Raw genomic sequence first — 9,918 nt, forward strand, 5'->3', positions numbered from 1 at the left:
ACCCTTATGTCTCACCATGCACTAAACTAAAATCAAAATGGATCAAAGGTCTAAATAGAAAAGAAGAAACACTTAATCTACTGGAAGGTAGAATAGGTAAAACTCTTGAAAACATAGGTGTAGGCAAAGACCTTATGAACAAAACCCAGACCGCATGGGAAATACTACAAAGAATCAACAACTGGGGCCTCATCTTATTAAAAAGCTTTTGTGCAGCAAGAGAAACCAACAGAGTGAAGAAACAACCCACATCAAATTCTCTATGATGAACACGAACATTATTCGTGGCAAATATGTACCAAGAGCAACAACAACAAAATAAGTAGAGGAGGGACAACCTGGCTCTGGGCATGAAGAGATCAGTGTTCATCTTTTATTCTAGGCATCGGTCCTCCTTCAGAAGTTCACATGGGAATCCAGTACTCCACTGATCAGAGAGAGCTTGGGATGCTTTTATGAGAATGCTGTTTGTTTAAGAGGATGACTTATAAGATCTAAAAACAAAAAGCATATTGTGAATCCCTATGAAAGTTCTTCCTCCAACAATGACAAGGACTCTTTTGGTAAGAATTTTAGGCTCTGCGTCCCAAGGCACAGGTGTCACTGTGGAGAGAAGCTGTCATTTTGGAAAAACGTTCCGGGAGCATCTCAGGCTGAAACGTTTGGGGACAGTCTTGGACTCTTCTTCAAATGACCTGGCATACTCATCGGACATACTCAGCTTCTTGCAAGGAAAGGTCCGTGGCAGGAAACGATTAGATTCAGGACTGAGTGAGAAAGTACAATCTCAAATATGTAAAACATTTTGTGCATAAAAAAACTGAAACAACGTATTCTAAAATATTAGTAATAGTTATATCTGGATTGTGGCTGAATTTTTCCTTTTTAATTACTTCTTTTAGTACTTGTTAATTTTTCTGTAGTAAGTATACAATTATTCTTTAAAAAGGTATTGTGGGTATGAATATCTCTACACACACACCTCTACCTGAGCATGTTATAAGGGCCATTGTCTTTATACTGAGTTGGCTCTAGTTATTATACCCACAGCATAGCCAGAGAATAGTTACTGAAGGAGTAGAAAACATATGGGAGGAGAGGTCACAAAATCATTTTTGTGGGCATGTAGGATCCATGATTCTATCTACTCTGAGTTACCATGGTGAAGAATGGGCAGACTGTGAGGCATCAAATGGTCCCGAGAGCATAGTTGAAGACAGGGTGAGGAATACATCAGGGCCCCAAGAAGACTGTACCACCTCCATCCTCGTCCCTGCGCTACTATCCACAACGTCAAAGTCTAAGAAATATTTCACTTTCTGCTACCTGGCTTCTAGAGAACTTCCTTTCCAATACCCTGACCAGCCTTGTGCCCCACCACACACACACACACACACATACACACACACACACACACACAGAGGAAGATGAAGAAGGAAGAGGAGGAGGAGGAGGAGGGGAGAGAAGAGGAGGAGAAGAAGAAAAGAGGGAAGAAAAGATCTATTCTCAAAGTCATTGGTTTGATTCTAGGAACTTAAAATAAACATGGATGGGAACAGACAAGGCCTGGGGGGACTTCCACTTGTGCGTGCGAATCACCAGCAAGTAGGAATAAATGCAACCCCATTTGTTACTTAAAAGGAGGGAGTTCCATCTGAGGTGCCAGGATGTCCGTGGGTGGAATCGTCTTGTCCAGGGCTCTGTGAAGGCCACAAGGCACCTGGAGGGTCCCCGCTTTTTCCTTTGGAAGAGCATTCAGCCTCCTGCTCTCCAGCCTCCGAGGCGCTGAACTTCGCACCCTGTCTCCAGCCAGATGTCGCCTTAGGCTTCTCAGGCGGGGGCAGAGACCCAGGAAAGAGAGCGGTGCTGGGTGGCAGACACCTGGGCCGACCCTGGTGCTGAAGAGGTTTCTGTGCCATTCTCCGGGAAGTGACTCCTGGGCTGAGCTGCCAGGTTAAATACAGGATGGTCCTGTAAAGGTGAATTTCAAATAAACAATGACTAATCGGTAGGCAAGTGTACATATTTCCACTAAAAATTACTGGCTGTTTATCTGAAAATCAAATTTAACTGAGCATTTTATACTTGTATTTGCCAAATTTGGTCACCCTAATCCCAAATAAGGTGGTGATAACCAACCAAATAAAATGTTAGTCTGATTTAACCATTTACACACTGTTGATCGCTCAGTCCTATGTCATGTTCTCATTCAAAAGTCAGTGTTTTTGTGCTATTCCTAATTCATACTATTTTGGGCTCTGTCTCCTCAATACTCCCTTTCATTTGTTAGAATATTAATGATAGGAATGATGATCTGTGGTCATTTATATAATTATAATTAAACTTCATGTACTGAAATATGCATCCTCTGTATTTAATACAGTGGACCCTCGAGTTACGACAGGCCTGACATACCAACAACTTGGGTTATGACCAGAGTCTTAGTTTTAACTTCGGATCAACGTCTTGAGTTATGACCCGAATGCTGGCCAGTGGTGCTTCCGGATGGCCTCAGATACAGATTTAACCCTTAAGAATTCTGGAAGGAACATTACAACATCCTTTCCTGTTTGGGGTTAACTGAGAAATCCTGGGGCAGTGTCTCTCTGAGGACACTGGGATCTGCCTGTGTACAGGAGAGAGACTGAAGGCTGTGTAGAGGAGCCTGGGCCTTCACTGACCAACTGGAGTTATAACCAGCCCTTGTGAAGGAATTGAGTTCGTAAGTCAAGGGTCCACTGTAATTCTTATTGGCACCGTGTTCTTTTGCAGAATGCGGCTGATAACCGCTGAGCAGGACAGAGCCTGAGCCCACATTCCATTCAGAAGGTGTTCCGATCAGTGCGTCCAGCAAGGTGGTGGAGAGAGAAGCATTGTTCCTTTGCTATTTCACAAAGGCCATCGTCCAGATTCCCTCTTGTAACAAAGAAGACAGCAAAACCAAAGAGGACATATTCAAAGTGGAATGAAAGGAATTAGCATGAGAAAAGACCACACAGAGACTGGAAAAAATTAGGAAAGATTTAGAAGCTCTCCATCCCGGGACTTACTGCAATGCTTGCTCTATCTTTCACAGTTTCCTTTCCTATTTTGCTAACTGTGCTTCCTCAGAGTCTGCCAGAGAAGAGCAGAGCGTGCACCTTCCCCAGACACCAGGTGCTGGATTCAAACCCCACACATGCTGTTAAAGCAGCAGAAATCCGTTCTCTCACAGACTTGGATGTTGAAGCATGGAAACAAGGGGTCTCTTTGCAGACGCTGTGTCTCCGTCCTCTCCCAGCCCCCGGTGCTCCAGGCAATTCTTGGGTTCTTCAGACTGTCAGTGTGTCACCGGCCTCTGCCTCCATCTTTGTGTGTATCTGTGTTCTCTCCTTGCAATTGTAACAAATGGCAGAGGAATGGCACGAACCGAGCAGGCTAGGAAAAAGCAGTCACAGACTTTATTCCCCTGAATACAGATGGACTGAGGGCAAGCAAGAGGCTGTCAGTCCCTAACAAAGAAAAGGCTGGAGGCTTTGTAGGCCTGGAAGAGAGGTCTGGTGCATCTGGCATGTATAGGGGTCCGAACAAGTATTTGTGGTTGGGGTCCATGCAGCGGTCAAGGCAGATGTGCGGCTGTCACCAGGTGTCTTGGCATTGAGAAGATTCCTTGCTTTGTAGTTCTTAGCTCTACGTTGGAAACATCCCATCCTGACTCTGTGTTCTAGCTGCTCTGTGACAGGATGGCCCTTGCCTGGCAGAGACAGCGCCTGTGTCCGCTGCCTGCTTTGTTGAGCGCTGTGGTTTTATGTATCTCATCCAACTGTAGGTGGGAATTAAAGAGCGTATTCATAAAGCACTTCACAACCAGGCCAAGCCTGATAGTAATGATACCAGTCATTAGGATATAGAGCGCATGATCTATGGATGGTATAGGACCTCCAAATAATCTAAATACTGTAGGGGAAATATTCTAACTCCCGACTTGCTAGATGTTCGGACATGCCAAGTTCGCATTCTCTAAAATCAAAGAATGAATTCTAGGAAGAACAGAGGTTAAGAGTAGGAAGAATTTATTGAGAGAAAGACAGCTTCTAAGAGAGACAGAAGGGGGACCAGAAATTGTGTTGCCCGCCCATCCCGCTTCTCAAAGGTGTTTTATGAGCAAAGCCACCAGGTGAGGCAGGTTCAAGGTGAGACAAAACTACAGTCAGCTAATAAGATTACAAATATAGTCTGTTAGGTAATATTGATCCAGTGGAAAATCATGAGTTGGGACACAACATGATCAACCAATAAGATTACAGCAAGTAAAGTTGCTTAGGCAATATTGATTAAATGGGGATCAAATAGGGAAACTAGTTATGTAGCAAGTGTACTGGAACAAACAAGGATCTCCCGGAAGGAATGAGCTAGGGAGGTTCTGGTCCCCACCCAAGGTGACTGATGTATTTAGAACATCAGTCCCTCTGTTCCTCCCGAGGGGAAGCATCTGGGTGCCCTTGATCCTCTCTCTCGAAGCCTGGCCTTCAGTGAATGAGCCTCGGGCACAGTTGTCTTGGGTGCAGAGGGCCCGGCCCTGCCTAACGGCCTATAGTGATTTCTAACTAGCTTAGCTGTCTACAGTAATTAGACACAGGACCCACTGTAACACAGTATGAACTCATCTTAATCCCATCTGCAAAGAGCCCATATCTAAGTCAGCTCGCGTTCTGAGGTTCCAATGGGGCATAAGTTTTGGGAGGTTGCCATTCCACCACAATATGGCATAGCAGTTCACGGCGGTGGAAGTTAATTTCTTTGCCCAGTTCCCGCAGTGGACAATGAGGTCTCTGAAGACAAGCCCAAGTAATGCTCCTCTTGGCATTGTCATTGTCTAGTCTGGTCCATCTGACGTAGGGAGGTCATTTAAAGTGCCTCTGGAATTTTGATGGTCTGCTTCTATGATTTTCTCTTTGACAGTTAACTTCCCCATCCACTTCCCTTTTTGTGGTACTGGGGATTGAATCCTGGGACTTCACACTGAGCTACATCACCAGCCTACTTTAAAATATTTTAGTTCGCAACAGGGTCTATGCTAAGTCACCAAGTTTCTCAAGCTGCACTTGAACGTGCAGGCTTCCTGCCTCAGCCTCCCAGAGTGCTGGGGTTACGGATGTGCACGGCCATTCTCAGATATTTCCCCTAATTTGGTACCTCTGAACTCTCCCTTCTTCAACTTTATTTGTAATTCACTTTCTGCTTTGTAGTATTTGTTTGATCTTCAACTGACTGTTTTTAAATCTGTCCTAAACAGTTTCTAGAAAACATGAGAATTCCAAAGAAAAATGTTAGAGAGAAGCAGATGGGAGGCGGGCTGAGTCTTTAAAGAGCCTCTGTCCCTCCGGATACCTCCCCAGTGTTGCGTTACCACAGCTTCCTCGCCTGTGATTCTGAAACTCTTAAATACCGTGTAAAGCTTCTACCTTCCTTGGACACGGGAAATTTTAAAAATTGGAATTACTGGGAGTTTAAGGGTCAGTGTGACTGTTAGTAAAGAGACAGGCTATGCTTCTGTAATATGTAAAAGAAAACAACAACAAAACCCACTGGTTTCAGCAAAGACGAGGTTTATTTGTTACACAGTGTCCATGGCGAGTTAGCCCCAGGAAGTTGGTTGCTGGTCTGTACCTTGGACCCAATTTCCTTCTAACTCATTGCTCTGTCGTGTGCTGGGGTTATCTCAAAGTGGCAGCCACCGTTCCCATGGGGCTGCTGAGCTGCTGAGATCCAGCTCATCCGCACTAGGACATGCTTTAAGTATAAAACACAAATCCTATCCCATAGACCTACCTTGTATGCAAAGAAGAATGTAAAAGAGCTCATTAGTAATTTTATGTCGATTGTATGTAAAAACTATATTTTAGATGTATTGTTAAATATTATACTATTAAGTTTCATCTCATCCATTTCTTTTGTTTGTTCAGAAAATTTTAAATTACATTTGCAGCTCACATTGTTTTTCTGTGGGACTCTGCTGTACTAGAATGTGGAGAATCGTGTCTGTGTGGTATAAGCTGATTCACTGTACCACATACGTGGTTAACTGGCAGAAAAAAAATAAAGCAGAGGGCAAATAATTTTCTTTTATGGAAATTATATGCCAGTTGCACAAATCCGTTTCACATCCCATGGGTCAGGAGTTAGTCACGTGCAGTAGAAGTGTGAGGACGTGTGGCATGTGACTGGTGGGCATGCGGTATCTTGAAAAGGAAGGACAGTAGGTTCGAGGTGACAGAGACTGCTGTGCACTTTCACAGCGTGCTCCGGAGAAGGGGCATGAATTGACTTGGAGTAGAAGGCAGTTGAAAGGACTTTCCTAGGACAGGAAATGGGGAAAAATAAAATAGGAGGACATTCAGATATGGAAAGAAAAATTACCCAACCAAGGTATCTCAACATCTGAAGTAACTCACAAAATAAAACAAGCAAGAAAAGAAAAGGAATGGCTGAGGCCAACAAGAGATTGATAGGGGAGAGGATAGTCTTACCCTCCAGGCAGTGTGGAAGAGAAAGAGTTGGAGGAATAACTGTGAACCAGCTTTGGGCTTCTGTAGCTGGCGCCCAGAAGTTTGGTTATGGCTTTCTTCCCTGATATTGGAGAATGGATATGGGAAACCAGTAGTAGCCCAATATCGAAATTCTGTGTCTGGAATTGCTCTGAAGGACAAGACAGTAGGAATGGAGGCACAGTAATGAGGCCTGAGAACTGGTAACTTAGTCAGACCTTTGACCTGAGGTACCACGAAGGACTCGGAGGAGGATGTAAGTTCTAATGAGACTTTGAGGGAGAAGAAGGCAAACTACGTTCAGAGTACGGAGCTTGAATCTCACTGAGGCTGGAGATCAAAAGCCTAGATCTCACCTCTGAGGGTCCAGAAGTTTCTAACTCTCCTCAGAGAGCAGCCATAGCTACCTGTCTCCTGGTTGTTCTGGGAAGGTCAGTCAGGGCTTGCTCACTCAAGCGGACTGACAGGAATCACAGTGTGACTGAGTCACTTACTGTCCCTGATTGAGGGAGACCTACTTTTTATACTCGGGTAGTCCTAGGAGTACAAAGCCTCCTTCCTTATGTCTTGGGAGGGTGGTTGGGGTTTGACAGGTTACTTATGGCCAATCCTTGAGAATCAAATTTTCTCTGTCTTCTACGACTAACTGTTGGGCCCCACTCCAGACCTGGAGGACTCAAGCTGATTGTTGAGGTCATGTCAAACCAGCTTTCAGAGGCTACAGTTTACAAAGGAGTCTTAAATACCTGATGTAGGGATGTGAAATCAGACCGAGTATCATTCACTCCTGGTTAGGGTGAACTGATGGAAGAGTAGGAAAAATACCTTCACGGTGAAAAAGCTAAAGCAGCAACGATCGGCTAAAGGAAAAATTTGTACTAGAATTGAAAAAGGAGTAGTGGCCTGAAGATCAATTGGAAGAAAATTCTCATAGATAAGGTACAAACACAGAAATGGAAATCATGGGAGCAAAGATCAGAGAAATGGAAAATAAAGCCAGGAAACCAAATATTCAAGTACAGTAATAGGATGTCGAAAGGCAAAAGCATGGAGAGAAAATAATTACATGGAAGACTTTTTTTTCTAATTTGAAAGAAAAATTGAATGGACATCTTGAAAAGACCCCAAGAATCCCAGCAGGGTAAGTGGAAATGGGGGAGGGGAAGGGAGAGGACAGGAGAGGGTTATTCTGGTGAAATTTCTGCGTTCCAAGGAAAAGAGAAAACTTTAAGAACACATTAGATACTATACAAAAAGAAGGGCAGATCAGTATCAGACTTCTCACTTGTAACATTAATTGAGAAGACCTAAAAAAAATCACTATGCAGAAAAGATAAAATTCAATTCCTCAAGAAAAAAGAAAGACGCTTTTCAGATAGGCAAATATACACATTTTACACTGCTCAAATACTCCATCCAAGAAAACTGCCCAAGCGTGCAATTAAATCAAGTGCAATTAAATCCAAACAAAACTCTCTATCTAGGGAACGGTGCCTATACGAATGGTGCATAATAAATTACACACATGGATGTTTGTAATGGTAAGTACTGAAACAAAAAAGAGTGCATTGTAGGAGAAAACTCAGTGGTGAGCTAGAGCTGTTTGAAAGTGCTTCAGTAAAACGTAGGTGGGGCAGAGAAAGGAGACAGTGAGTGAAATAAACTTTCCTACCAGTGAGAGGAGAGTGAGGATGTAAGCATGCAAGACATCATCTTGGCGGGTGACATGCCCTGTCGCACAGCGGCTCGTGTTCTGGAGGCCTGGTGCTCAGTGCCACGGAACTGAAAGGTGAGATCGATGCAAAGTGGCTTCTGGTTGGAAGGTTTTTGGTCACGGGGGCAGCACCCTTGGAAGAGGTTACTGCTCACTGCACAGGGGTGAATTAAGTCTCCTGAGACTGGATTCATTTACCACAAGTGCGAATTGCTGCAAAGCAAGATGGCTCCTTGTGCTTTGGCCCTTGGCACATGCCTGTTTCCCCTTGGCTTCTCTGCCACGCATGCAGCAGTATGAGGCTCTCACCAGAAGCCAAAGATATGCTGGTGCTGAGCTTCTGGACTTTCAGAACTGTGAGCTAAATAAGACTTTCTTTATATATTAACCAGCTTCAGGTATTTTGTTGTTGCAACAGAAAGCAAATTAAGATGGTAGAATTGGGGAAGGCATATGCAAATAAGCTGTTTCAATGAAGTGTATGAATCTTTTTTTATAAAATGGATAAGTATATAAGTTGTGATTGTTGTGAGCACGAAGAACCATTTTCATATTTTTAAGCATTAAGAAATTTTCAAAATTAACAAGAATTAAAAACAAGAAGTAGGGCCAGGGATTTAGCTCAGTGGCACTGTGCCTGCCTCTCAATCACAAGGTCCTGAGTTCTATCCCCAGTACCAAACCCCGCCCCCCCAAAACCAAGAAGTAAATATTTTATCATGACCAAAAATGCAAGAGGAAGCAAAGTTACATAAAATTAACAGCAAACACTTTATTTTACATTATCTTCTTTTTTTTCTTGGTGCCAGGGATCAAACTCAGGACCTTGCGCTTCTGAGGCAGGCATGGCACCACTGAGCTAAATCCCAAGCCCATTCTTTTTTTTTCCCCTAACAATAAGCATTTTAAATGACATAGAAGAATAAAGTCCTGCATATCCAGTAGTAAACTAAATAAGAACAGCCATAAGCAATGCTAACAGCAAAAATTACCAGACTGGGCAAAAAAGTTAAAAATCCAGTGGAATGATTTTCTGTGGTTCATGCCTAAAATAGACTGACAGAAAATACTGAAAACAATGCAATAGAGAATGGTGAGTTCACACTGACTTGGTGTCTTAGTCAGTTTCTCATCATTGAGACACAATACCTGACACCCACAAGCTAAAGGAGGAGAGATTTATTTTGGCTCATATTTTTGAAGTTTTAGTCCTTGTTCAACAGATTCAGACATAGAAACTGCATGATGGAAGGGTCAGGTGGAAGAAAACTGCTGATGTCCAGGTGGTTAGGAAGCAGAGAGAAAGGGAGAAAGTAAGGAGGAGGCCACCCTCTTGAGGCCATGCCCTCAGTGACCCACTTCTTCTGGGCCAAGCTAACCTCCCAACGGCAAGTCAGCCCTATCATGTCTATGATTCGATCACCTTCCCAAGGCCCCATCTATGAGGCTTTGGGGTGGATGTCTAGATGTAAACCATAATATCTGGTGGATGTATTGCTCTGTGGATGTCAATATCACCACAGGACAGAAGATCTGAAAGGAAATCATTAGTCCCCAGGCCAGCTGAAGACCACCACTCAGCCCTTAGATGGGAAAGGAGAGAGAAACAAATAAATCTCCTACTGGGTGCTGGAGCTGGAAAATCATCCCTTTGCCACCATCATAGTAGAGACTGGA

This window comes from Heterocephalus glaber, unplaced genomic scaffold (genome assembly GCF_053883595.1).
Source record: "Heterocephalus glaber isolate CG9 unplaced genomic scaffold, H.glaber_assembly_v1.0 deba00000331, whole genome shotgun sequence".
Lineage (NCBI taxonomy): Eukaryota > Metazoa > Chordata > Mammalia > Rodentia > Bathyergidae > Heterocephalus > Heterocephalus glaber.